Raw genomic sequence first — 12,549 nt, 5'->3', positions numbered from 1 at the left:
AAAGCTGAACGGTGATATATTGCATTTGTATTACTATCATCATGCACTTGAAATCGTACTACAATCGTGTCTTTAAAGAAGTTCTTGCCTTTCTTAGTTCTAGTCTCGATATTCCATTATTTAAGCGCTTCAAAATTCAAAAAGTACACATTCCACTTAAATTCTAAAGGAAGAATTTGATGACATATTATTGTTCGTAGAAAGCGGAATTAAGAAATATTACAGAGAATTCTCATTACGTGTAATAATATTTCTTGGTGAAGTCCTCCCTCCTACAGGGATATGTTTTCGGCAACCTGGAGCTTATCTGTGAACCAGATGGGTGGTAAAAGGAATTTATTTTTTGAATATTTATGTATTTAGGAAACAATTTAAATTGACCTTACATGATGAGAATGCTCGTAAATGCTGTTTTACAGTTAAATGTTGTGTGAAGATATAGTTTTTCGCAACAACCCATTTTAGGCCTTTTAAATTAATATAAAGTCTGGTGTCTAAAAAACCTGCAGCGTACAAAATGATGACAAACATGCAGCAGAAGCAGTGATTGAAAAATTCATAAATCACTTATGGTACTTAGGGGATGAACTAGTAGCTTTGTCTGTACTGGATGAAGGAATTAACTTTGAAGATAGGAAAAGACTATTTCAAAAAATGCTTGCTGAATAGGAAAACGTGTCTGATGACTGTACAAAAAATGTCAGATAACAGTAGATGATTTGGAATACTTTCTTAGTAAAGATCTCCCTCTTTAAAGAATCAATTACAAGTCAATAAAACTGTTTGATAAGTTACAAACACCAAAAGATGTTTTCCTATTTCATCCTGATTCATGGCAATATGAAGGAAGCTATTTAAAGGGAAGAGCCATCGTGAAAATGCTGAAAGTTTTGAATGATACAACTGAAAGAGGAGCACAATTAATCGAAGAATTTCACAATCAATTTACCAAATATGAGTCACAAAAGTAATTTAGTATTTTACAGACAGTTCAAGACTATCGGAAAAAAAAAATGCACACGATTGAGATACATTGCGAAAAGCATACGATTAAGGTAAAGTTTCTAAAGCGCTATTTCATTCTTATTCATTGTAAAATCTTTAGACGATACGAAGTAATTAAAAAGATTAATTTTATTGCTACCTCGCTGTAAACATATTTTGCAAACATAGGAGAAACGATGTACGGGGTCTGAAGAAAAAACTCGAAGATTTGTGGGGAAATTATCAAAAGTGTTAAAGTTCAACGTCCTAGGGGAACGTGTTATTATTGACCGATCGAGTTCAAATTTTGCACCAATTGCTTTTTATTATAGTGTCACAAAACTAGGGGGCGTCACTTGTTGAATTCCGAAAAAAAAATTTTCCCATATAAATAAGGACCACCCTAATATATATATATATATATATATATATATATATATATATATATATATATATATATATATATATATATATATATATATATATATATATATATATATATATATATATATATATATATATATATATATATATATATAAACTGGTGTGCAAAAATTAAGGACGAAGTCGAAAATTAGCATATCAGCTGAACGAAGAGGCAGAGCGGACAGAAAGACCAATCAGGAGATTAAGTAAGGTGATGCACGGTAGCACATGCGCAGATATGCAGGCAGACGCAATGGGAGAGTGTCTGAGTAGTATAAAGCATGTTGTCGGTGTAAGATCAGTATTTCTGTCAAAGAGATTGCACGCCGTATAGCTGTTAAAATCACACCGAGTTGCTGCCTCAGCGAGAAATGGCGAATAATCAATCTGTTAGACGACATCTGGATGCTTTTACCCGAGGGCGAATCATTGGGAAGTTGGAGGAACGCCGCAGTGTGACAAGTGTGGCTCCAGAGTTCGGAATTGCTTACAGCATCGTTTCACGACTTTGGAGACAATTTCAAACTACAGGAACAGCTATCCGGGGGTTCAGTAGTGGTCGTCCACGAGGAACCACACCCGCAGATGACCGGTATATTGTCTTACAGGCCAGAAGAAACAGGCGGCAGACAGCGGGAGAAATCGCTAGACACACGACACAGGCGACTGGACGACTGATATCGCGTTTTACCGTGGCCAGAAGACTGCACGGTGGTGGTCTGTTTGCACGACGCCCTACACGGTGTGTACCTCTAACGCCTGCCCATCGGAGAAGGCGTTCTCTGTGGTGCCGGGAGCACCGGAATTGGAGAGACAATGAATGGGGACGAGTACTCTTTCAGATGAGAGCAGATTCAATCTGAGTAGCGATTCTCATCGCATACTCATCTGGAGAGAGCGGGGAAACCGCAATCATCCCTCGAACATCATTGAAAGGGACAGGTATGGAGCTCGCGGTGTTCTCGTTTGGGGAGGCATCATGCTTGGTAGTCGTACAGACCTTCACATCTTCGACGCAGGTTCAGTCAACGGGACCCGTTATTGTAACGAGATTCTTCTTCCATATGTGCGTCTTTTTAGAGGTGCTATGGGTCCGCAGTTCTTTCTCATGGACGACAATGCACCATGTCATCGCACAGTAGCTTCCGAACAGCTCTTAGAGAGTGAGGATATTGAACGTATGGATTGGCCGGCACGATCTCCGGATCTCAATTCCATCGAGCATGTATGGGAATTTCTAGGCAAACGCTTGACAGCTCGTACCTTACCACCAGTAACGATTCGGGAGCATCGATTGGCGCTGCAAGACGAATGGGCAGCAATGCCTTAACAACTCATTGACAGCCTCATTCTCAGTATGGGCAGACGCTGTGAAACCTGCCTAGCAGTCGGGGAGATCATATCCCCCACTAAAGACCGGATGTTTCTTGCTGGACACCCATTACAGGGATGTTTCGACCTTCAGTCGCATTGTGCTCCATGCTACTTTTTCAATAAAGCTTCTTTTTATCCCTCTGATTTCTCTTTTAGTAAGTGTTGCTTACATTACACATGTCCTTACGTATTGGGGATCTTACGGTACTAAATGTGTTGATTTTGAAAGCTTTTGTACAAAGTTATATTGAAAAAATCGTCTCGTCCTTAATTTTAGCACACCAGTGTGTATATATATATATATATATATATATATATATATATATATATATATATATATATATATATATATATATATATATATGTGTGTGTGTGTGTGTGTGTGTGTGTGTGTGTGTGTGTGTGTGTGTGTGTGTGTAGATATATACTAATATTATAAAGAGAGAGGGGGGATTTTTGTGTGTTTACATGTTCGAGGTAATCTCAGGAACCAGTGCACCTATTTGAAAAACTCCGTCACTATATGAAAGGCGCTTTCTTACTGTTTAACATAAGCGATAATTCGAGAAAAATCCGATAAATAGCTCTCTTTTTTATTCCAATTTAGGCCCAAATTTCACGTAAATTGCCTATTATTGGCTACTAAAGGGGTGAAAAATTATTTAGATAGATAGATAAGATAAGATAAAATTTATTAACAAACAAAATACACATACCATATAGTTCAACACGAGTTAGTATTAAATTCACACTAAAGAGCGCCAAAGGCACTGTCCGCAGTGTTTTTTAATGGGTTTAGTATGGAGTACAAACACAAATATGTATTAACAGAAATATTTACAAATTAATTTTACACAAGTAGTAAAAATTTTACACAGAACAATTATTGGACTGTTTGACTCCAGGAAAAAAAAAACACAATAACTCGCATTGAAACATTCAATAGTATAAAAATTACAATACAAAATCCCCCCCGGTTGGCAAGTCAGTATATTTTATCAGCTAAAAGTTAATTGTTGATAGAATGTCATTATTTTGTATATATTCATTGACCCCTTGTTTATATTTTTTAAAGTTCTTTTCATTCCTAACATCTTCCGTTAGTTCATTAAACAGCCGCGGTGCCAAGTAAAAGAATTGCTTTTTAATAATCGTTTTATTTGGTTTTATAACTTTATATTGTTTACCTGAAATTCGAGTATTATATTGTTTTTCATTAATTTCAAACCAGTTATTGTTGTTATGCAAAAAATACAATATTCTCTGTGCATATATTTCTCTGATATTATAGATTTTCTCTGACTTTTGTAAAATAGTATCGTTTTTATTAAGTTCTTGTTTAGATCCATAAATTATTTTCAAAATTTTTGCATAAGTTCTATTGAAATTGGTAAGATTTGTTTCATAATCACCTTCCCATGCACAAATACCATACGTAATTATTGAATTTATCCAAGCATAAAATAAACATCTAAGAAACTTTTTCCCAACTATATTTCTCAATAGATAGAGCCAATGTATTCTACCTCTTAATTTCTTCACAAGTTTATCAGTATGGCATTTCCATTTTAAATTTTCACTAAAAGTTATACCTAAATAATTTATATTTTCGACTCTTTCTATGGTAGGGCAGTTACAGTTATTTGTGCAGCTACATGTTGGTTCGTGATATTTTATGCCTAAATGAATTTTATTAATTCCATTCTTTTTTAAATCAAACTTTATGTATTTTGTTTTATTTATATTATTTGCACATATTAATATTGTTACGGATCCAATGCGACTTCCACTTTCTTGAAAGGACAACACAGTTCTTGAGAGAAACGCAGGAGATTTATTTACACTATGTACAGGAAAGATCGTTGACAACTGCTAAATTAATCATCAGCAATTAAGCAAATAACAATCAACACCGTAAACTCAACGGTTACACACGTATTTACATCCAAATGCGAAAAACAACACAGCGAAATGCCTCGCAATAAACAGAGCTAATACACACAGAGCAAAATAAATGCTCTTAGCCCAACAATTCAATTGAGACTCACTTTTTATGCCACAGAGGCTGTTTATAAACATCGAAAAGTTTCCACAATATTCCAAATGCTTCTCGTATTTTCTTTTCATTTACAAATTTTATCATTCAGAAATGAAAGGACCGTATACTTCAGCCGAATGTACGGGGGTTGTATATTATGACAAAAAACTATTTACAGGTTACGTTACTACAATAATTTTAGATGAAAGATAATTTAATAAACGCCAAATTTAGCTAGATTACGACAAATTAATCACAAAAATAACTAGGACTCGACCGATGCATCGGCTTGGCCGATGCATCGGCGCCGATGGTTCAACAATTTAGCCATCGGCATCGGCATCGGCGGCCGATGCTAACTTGCAGGAAACATCGGCCCATCGGCCTTAAAAAACATCGAAAAGCCGATGGAATTGGCCGATGTTTTTGAAAAAAAAAAACTTTTGCTGTTTTACTTTTTTATACGAAGTAAAGGGAGTTATGGTTTTCATATAAAATTGTTTAATTAAATTTCAGTATGAATTTCCATTTTAGTCACCCCTGAAAGAGTTTTTAATACTGCATTCAGGTACCAAACAAGTTAATTATTGCGTTGTTTCTTGCAGCTGGATGTACGTATGTATCTCTCCATAAGTCATAACTCAAAAATGGTAAGCCGTAGAAGGATAACTTTTCGCATGTGGGGTGTGCGTACATTCCAGTTGTGTACTTCCCTTTTCGTTTTCGATCGGGTGTTCTGAAAAGCCTGTTTACTCATTTTTTGTGGCTATTAATTACTTATTTCAATGCAAAACTAATATAGCGTCTCAGACTGACGATTGGTGATATATTGCCGAATTGGAAACCATGGAAACAAATAAGAGATGGCAAAACCGGTTTTGTTTCATTCTGTTAGATTTCCGTTGAACCGACGGTAATTTTTAATTTTTTGATATTTGTAATATGAATCACAGTAATGCAGTCTTTTCTGTCTCGCTTCGGCGGAGCTACAAGTTTGGGTGCCGTCGAAATACATTTTCGGGGGCCTTATTTCTCTATCACAGAAGTTGTAAAACATTTATCATAAGCATTTTTGTAACTCCCACGGTGCCCCTATGGTTATGGGGTCTCTCGCTCAATTGCAACATTTGCTATATTTTAAATCCGCGACTGCACGTCAAAACTAACTCGGGTGCAAGTTTTAAAAGGATTTTTCTGCTCAATGTTTATGATTATTTTGAACTCTATTTTTTACGACTATTTTTTGTATTTCCGACAACACTTGTGTGTCCCTCCTCCCACTCTTTCAATTTCTGAAATTAAACTCTAGTGGTACTTCTTAGTTCAGTAAATTACCGCCCATTAGCCAGGGCTAAAGCAGAAATACGTAATTAATAGCGGTGTATTTCACGTATTTCTGCTTTAGCCCTGGCCCCCGGTAATTTACTTTATATACCTTGCCTTGCGTGAAATCTTCGAGTTGAACCGAACCATTGCTTCGGTCACTCGTCTGGTCTGCTAATTCTATATTAGCTACCAGTTTGTTTCGCACTCTTGGCTTCCTTAAGAGGTTTTCCATCTCCAGCTCAGACACTTCCCTATGCCGGGCTGATGAGTGCTAATAAGCACGAAACTGCAGTCCTCGGCTGGAAATGACTGAGCTGGCGGTGTATTTCACGTACTTCTTAGTTGTTTAAAACTAGCACCATTCATAAAATTAGAGAATTTTTTTTTTCAAGCTTTATCTATTGTTTAGGAAGAATTTAGAGCATTAATGTAAGAAATTGATTAAAGACGTTTTGAATGGTGACATAATTCGGAAATCAAAGGGACTTTTGAATTTTGTCTTCGGAAGTGATGAAGCAGATTCAGAAACTCTTCCGAGGCGTTGGTGGTAGCTGCTGATTATTTTTAACTTAAACTAATTTAATATTTGCTTTGCTTTTTGTATCATAGTTTATGACAACAGGAGCTGAAAGTGTTGGTATTTTCAAATGATTAATGGATGTTCTCGAAGGAATGTTTTCGTTTTTGACAAAACAAATCTTTACCAAAAATGGTTTTATTGCACCAAAATATGAGTTTTATTTTATTATTATTATTTTTTTGCGATCGTTACATTGCATTTTACTCTTTCACACTTAAAAATTTTATTACTGTATTGTTTAAGGGTGTTTCTTTGTTTGAATTTTATTTTCATATTTTTGTAATTAATATCTTTGTTCCCACTAGTTTATTTTAAATACTGATGATTGTCAGCTTCTTTCTTTCGTTTTGTTTCTGCAACTCGGTATTTCATTAAATCCCTTGAATACTTCAAAAGAACTTTTATTTTATTTTTGGGGCGGTTTTAAATCAAAAATACTGTTAGTTTATTTTACATTAGAAATAAAATTTACGCTAAATTTGTTTAACTCTTGATGTGTGTGCAGTCCTATCTCTTCCTATTTCTTACTACCATTTTAAGTGATTTTTTTTCCTACTTTTCCTACTTTTTTAATTTTTGATTCCTCATTTCCTACTTTTCCCCCAAAAAAAACCTCTGCGGGGTCTGTACTACGTACGTATGAGTTTTCAACGTACAATTTCATAACGTTTTTGAGTGACGCAAATTTACGCGCATGAAGACATCACAAGAGAATTTGCGATAATTAACTGAGGAGGCATTCAAAATGGATATTTCGGTCATCTATATGTTCTTAGGTGCATATGCATGTAGAGATGTGCCGAAAAAACTTGTGAAGTATAAATTGGATGATCGTAAAATAGAAATTTAGGTCGAAATCTTATTTTTTTTTGTGATTACAATTCCTTATTCGTAGAAAGGAAGTAAAGTGAAATGAATCAACGATCCTTTAAATCCCTGACAATCTTATCAATGAATTTCTGTTTGACTTTTTTTTTTTTGCCATCGGCCAACGGCATCGGCCATCGGCCATCGGCAATCAGCCATTTGGAGGAAAACAATCGGCCATCGGCCATCGGCCCTCTTTGAACAATCGGCCAACAATCGGCATCGGCCCATCGGCCAAAAATTGCCATCGGTCGAGCCCTAAAAATAACTACTATTTACAGAATTTGTAACATTGCCCCCTTCCCAAGGACTGTACGTCCCGGGCAGTACAATCCCCAGAAAGGGTGACAAACTTCTATCACAAGTTCACAAATACACACATTAAATAATAACCAACAATACACAGAAAACAGAATAATAACAAGAAATATTACTAAACATTAAAAGCAAAAATTATCTACAACTTTTATGTTATCAACCATGGTTGTTTACGTAAATAATTATGAACTATGCCCATAGTATGGAGCTAACCGATCATAATGTACAACCCTAGTCTTTGCATTAGGTGATTTTCGGATCCTCACTACGACGTCATTCAGTCGGTTAAGAACTTTATAGGGTCCATCCCAATGCGACTGCAATTTGGGTGAAAGACCTTTCCGTCGGATGGGATTCCATAACCAAACCTTGTCGCCTTCGTTGAATTCATGTCCAGTTGACCTTGTGTTGTATCGGGTCATCATCTTCTCCGCCGCGATGTCGATTCGCTCTCGTACGAAGTTATGAACGTCTTCCAACCGGGCCTGGAGATCCTGGATGTACTCTTCAGGCGATGCAGGCGCATCCGGAGGACGACCGAAGACGAAATCACAAGGTAGTCGGAGCTCTCGTCCGAAGAGCATCTGAGGTGTGGCATATCCGGTAGTCTCGTGGACAGCACTGCGGTAGGCCAGCAGGAACAAAGGTAGCTTCTTGTCCCAATCCTGTTGATTTCTGGAGATCATAAGCGAGAGATTATTCAGGATTGTGCGGTTAAATCTCTCCACCATGCCGTCCGATTGTGGGTGTAGTGGTGTTGTCCTAGTTCTCTCGATTGCGAGAATTTGACATAGGCCCTCAAACACAGCAAAGATGAAATTCCTCCCTTGATCGGAATGAATCTGCAAAGGTGTTCCATATCTCGAGATCCAATGTTGGACTAGAGTCTCTGCTACGGTGGTAGCTTCTTGATCTGGAATGGGATATGCTTCGGGCCATTTGGTGAAGTAGTCGATGGAAACAAGGATGTATTTGTTCCCATCAGCAGTTCTTGGTAGAGGACCCAGGATGTCGATCCCGATTCGTTCGAAAGGAGCTCCAACGTTGTACAGATGTAGCTACCCTCTGCTTCTTTTCTTCGGTCATTTACGGGCAGCACAGGTGTCACAAGAATAGCACCATTTCTCCACGTCATCCTTCACCTTGCTCCAGAAGAAGCGCTCTCGAACCTTATTGAGTGTTTTCGAGACACCAAAATGTCCTCCAGTCGCACTACTATATTTCATTCAGAACATCTGAAATCCTAGATCGGAGAAGTAGTAACTGCCACCTAGATGTTTTACCGTCGTCAGATTCCCATTTTCGGTACAGTACGCCGTTACGTAAATGGAGTGAGTTCCATAAAGCCTAGTATCTTTTTGTTGCAGGACTGAAGATGGAAATGTCCTGCCAGCTAGGTCGCCGACTGTCACTTTCCATAAACTCCAAAATTGGTTTTATATCTGGGTCTTCAAGTTGATCTTTTCGAACTTGGTCGTCACTCCATGGATCGGGTTCTGGTGATGTTGAAGTCACTGTCACCTGATAGGCAGTAGGACTAGTCGTTCCATACTGTTTCTCGATTCGGGAACAATAATGGCAGTTCTCAGGACAGGGTCTCCTTGATAAAGCGTCTGCATTCCCGTGAGACAACCCTTTTCGGTGCTTGATCTCCATGTCATATTCCTGGAGCCGCTGTATCCACCTGACTATCTGGCCTTCCGGATTTTTGAAGTTCAAAAGCGAAGTTAACGAGGCATGATCTGTCCGAAGCAGAAATTTTCGGTCGTAGAGGTAATGATGGAAGTGTTCTACAGCTTTCACTATGGCCGATAACTCCTTTCTGGTGAAGCAGTAATTTCGCTCCGGATTTGATAAGCATTTGCTCCAGCAAGCGATGACATGTTCGTTGCCGTCTATTTCGTGGGATAAAACAGCTCCGATGCCCTCGTTGCTCGCATCAGTTCGAGGATGAAGAATTTTTCGGGCTGAGGGTATGCGAGGATAGGCGTCGATGTTAAAGCCTCCTTCAGTCGTAGAAATGCATCCTCGCATTCTTCCGACCATTCAAATTTTTGCTTGCTCTCCATCAGCTTATGCAAAGGTCGTGCAATGTTGGAAAAACCCTTCACAAACTTCCTGTAGTACGTGCAAAGCCCCAGGAAACTTCGCAGCTGATGGATGTTTTCGGGACGACTCCAACTCTTGACCGCAGATACCTTTTCTGGATCGGTTTGTACACCCTCAGAAGAGATGATGTGACCAAGGAAGTTCACTTCCCGGCGGAACAAATTACATTTGGATGGACTTAACTTCAGATTGGCTTCCTTAAGCTTTTGCAGCACCTTCCTAAGATTAACCAGATGTTCTTCGAAACTGCGTCCCACGATGATGATATAGTCTAAGTAGACCAGACAGGATTCGTAGGAGAGTCCTCTTAACACTGTCTCCATAAGATGCTCGAACGTAGTTGGTGCATTGCAGAGGCCAAAGGGCATCACTTTAAACTGCGATAAGCTTTGTCCAGTTGTAAACGCTGTCTTCTCTTGGTCATCAGGGTGTATCTCAACCTGCCAGTAGCCGCTCTTCAAGTCGAGGGCCGAAAACCACTTGTGTCGGGAAAGAGTGTCCAAGGTGTCGTCTATCCGTGGAAGAGGGTAACTGTCTTTCTTGGTGATTTCATTCAGCTGTCGGTAATCGACACAAAATCTGGTGGAGCCATCTTTCTTTCGGACCAAGACAATGGGAGAGGCCCAAGGACTGGACGAGGGTTCGATGACATCATTATCCTGCATCTCTTTCAGGAGGGTCTCAACCTCTTCCTTCTTGGCAAAAGGTAGTCGTCTTGGATGCTGTTTAATGGGGGGGGGGGTGTTTTCTTCATTGTAGATCCTATGCTGCGTTAAATTCGTATGGCCAACATCCTCCGATGTAGATGAAAACAGATGCTTGAAGTCGTCCACCAATTGTTCCGCAGCAGTTCTTTGATCTTTCGATAATGGCGCACTACCAATTGATTCCGATGTCAAGGACTCAGAAGACACAGTCTCGGGGGAATTGATTCTTCTAATGATGCAGTTTACTGGAGTACAAGTTGCCAACACTTCACCTTTTCGGATATTCCTTGGCCTTTCACTCACGTTGGCGACTCTCACAGAAATTACATCCTTAGAAAGGTCCACAAGCGTAGATGCTACCAGCACTCCTTTTGGGTTATTGCTTAAGTTGGGGTATTCAATGAGTCCAAATCGAAAAATATTGCTTTCTTCCATGGAGCCAGGTTTTAATGATTCTGACCTTGAGGGAATCGATGTATCTGTTTGCGCTATTATTTGATGAGCGGATTTTACATCATTTTCTGCGTTAAAGATGGCTATGTCTTCTCTCATCGAGTGCAGTTCATTAGTCTTGAAGTCCAGGGTGAAGTCATATTTCTTTAAAAAGTCCAATCCGAGAATGAAGAGGTCCATGATATCAGCGACGTATTGCGTATGATGGCAGGTGGCATTCCCAAACACTAGTTCCAAGTCCACTTTACCTTCAATCTCGATTTTGTCACCTGTCACAGTCTGGAGACTTACGCGTGGCAATGTCCACAACAGTTTTAATCCAAATTCTCGAGCCACATCTGTCCTAACAATTGTCTCATTGGCTCCAGTGTCGACAATCAGATTGCAAGGATTCCCATTTACATGTGCGTAAATGAAAAGTCCTTCACTGCCACTACTGGTTGAGGAAATCTGCAGAGCTCTGGTGGTGGTAATTTCCTCCCCTCGCGTAGCTTGGCGAGCCGGACAACTCCTTCGCAGGTGCCCTTCACTACCGCATTTCTAGCACTTCTGCTCTTGTTTCTTTTGGGCTGTTATGCTGTTCAGATGTCTTGCCAAATCACCGAGTTGTTTCTCAAGTTCAGCGAGATGGGACGACCTAGAATCAGACTCATCAGCTTCCAGAGTCCGGATGGGATGGCGATCCACACGGGTTGCTCCTTGGGCGGCCTTGTATCTCATCGCATAAACCAAGGCAGATTTCAGGTCGTTTACATCCGCCATCCTGAGGGTCTTCTGGATTTCAGGATTCCGGCGAACTCCGTCGATGAAGCAGTTGAGTGTTAGGTTGTCTCGAACGTCTGCAGGACAGTCGCAAAAAGCAAGATGAGACAGTCTCTCGACGTCCGCCGCAAGCTCTTGCAGGGTTTCCCCGGTTTTCTGGAAACGGGACTTCAACTGGAGTCGGCTGAAATCTTTCTGGCACTTCTCACCGAAGCGAAGCTCCAACGCAGCTGTGAGGGCGGCGAAATCCAGGCGCTGGCTGTCCGGAAGGGTCTGAAGAATGTCCGCTGCGTCACCTCTCAGGGATGCTGCGAGATGGCAGGCCTTGGTAGCAGAGTTCCAACCGTTCACTTCCGCCAATATCACGAATTGAGTTTTGTAAACCTGCCACGAAGTTTTCCTATTAAATGTGGCCAGTTTAATGGACGGTCGAGCAACCGATGTGAGAGCGCCAAACTGTACAGAGCTGCTTTCCGCGATCGCCAATCTCCTTTCCATGTCCTTAAGTATTTCTTCCTTAAATGAAGTAAATTTCTTGTCTTCTTCTTCCAACTTATTTTCTACATTGGCGATGCGCTCTTCCACAGCATTAAATTTTTCTTCCA

General features: G+C 39.7%; 1 protein-coding gene across 1 annotated transcript in view; it reads left to right on the top strand.

Moving 5' to 3' along the window:
* Window positions 1-12,549, top strand: part of LOC129231621 (inverted formin-2-like) — a 220,468-nt gene that overhangs the window by 174,500 nt on the left and 33,419 nt on the right. The window lies entirely within an intron of this gene.

This window comes from Uloborus diversus, chromosome 1 (assembly GCF_026930045.1).
Source record: "Uloborus diversus isolate 005 chromosome 1, Udiv.v.3.1, whole genome shotgun sequence".
NCBI lineage: Eukaryota > Metazoa > Arthropoda > Arachnida > Araneae > Uloboridae > Uloborus > Uloborus diversus.
The sequence above is the reverse complement of the archived record's forward strand: the minus strand, read 5'-3'. Positions and strand labels throughout refer to the sequence as shown.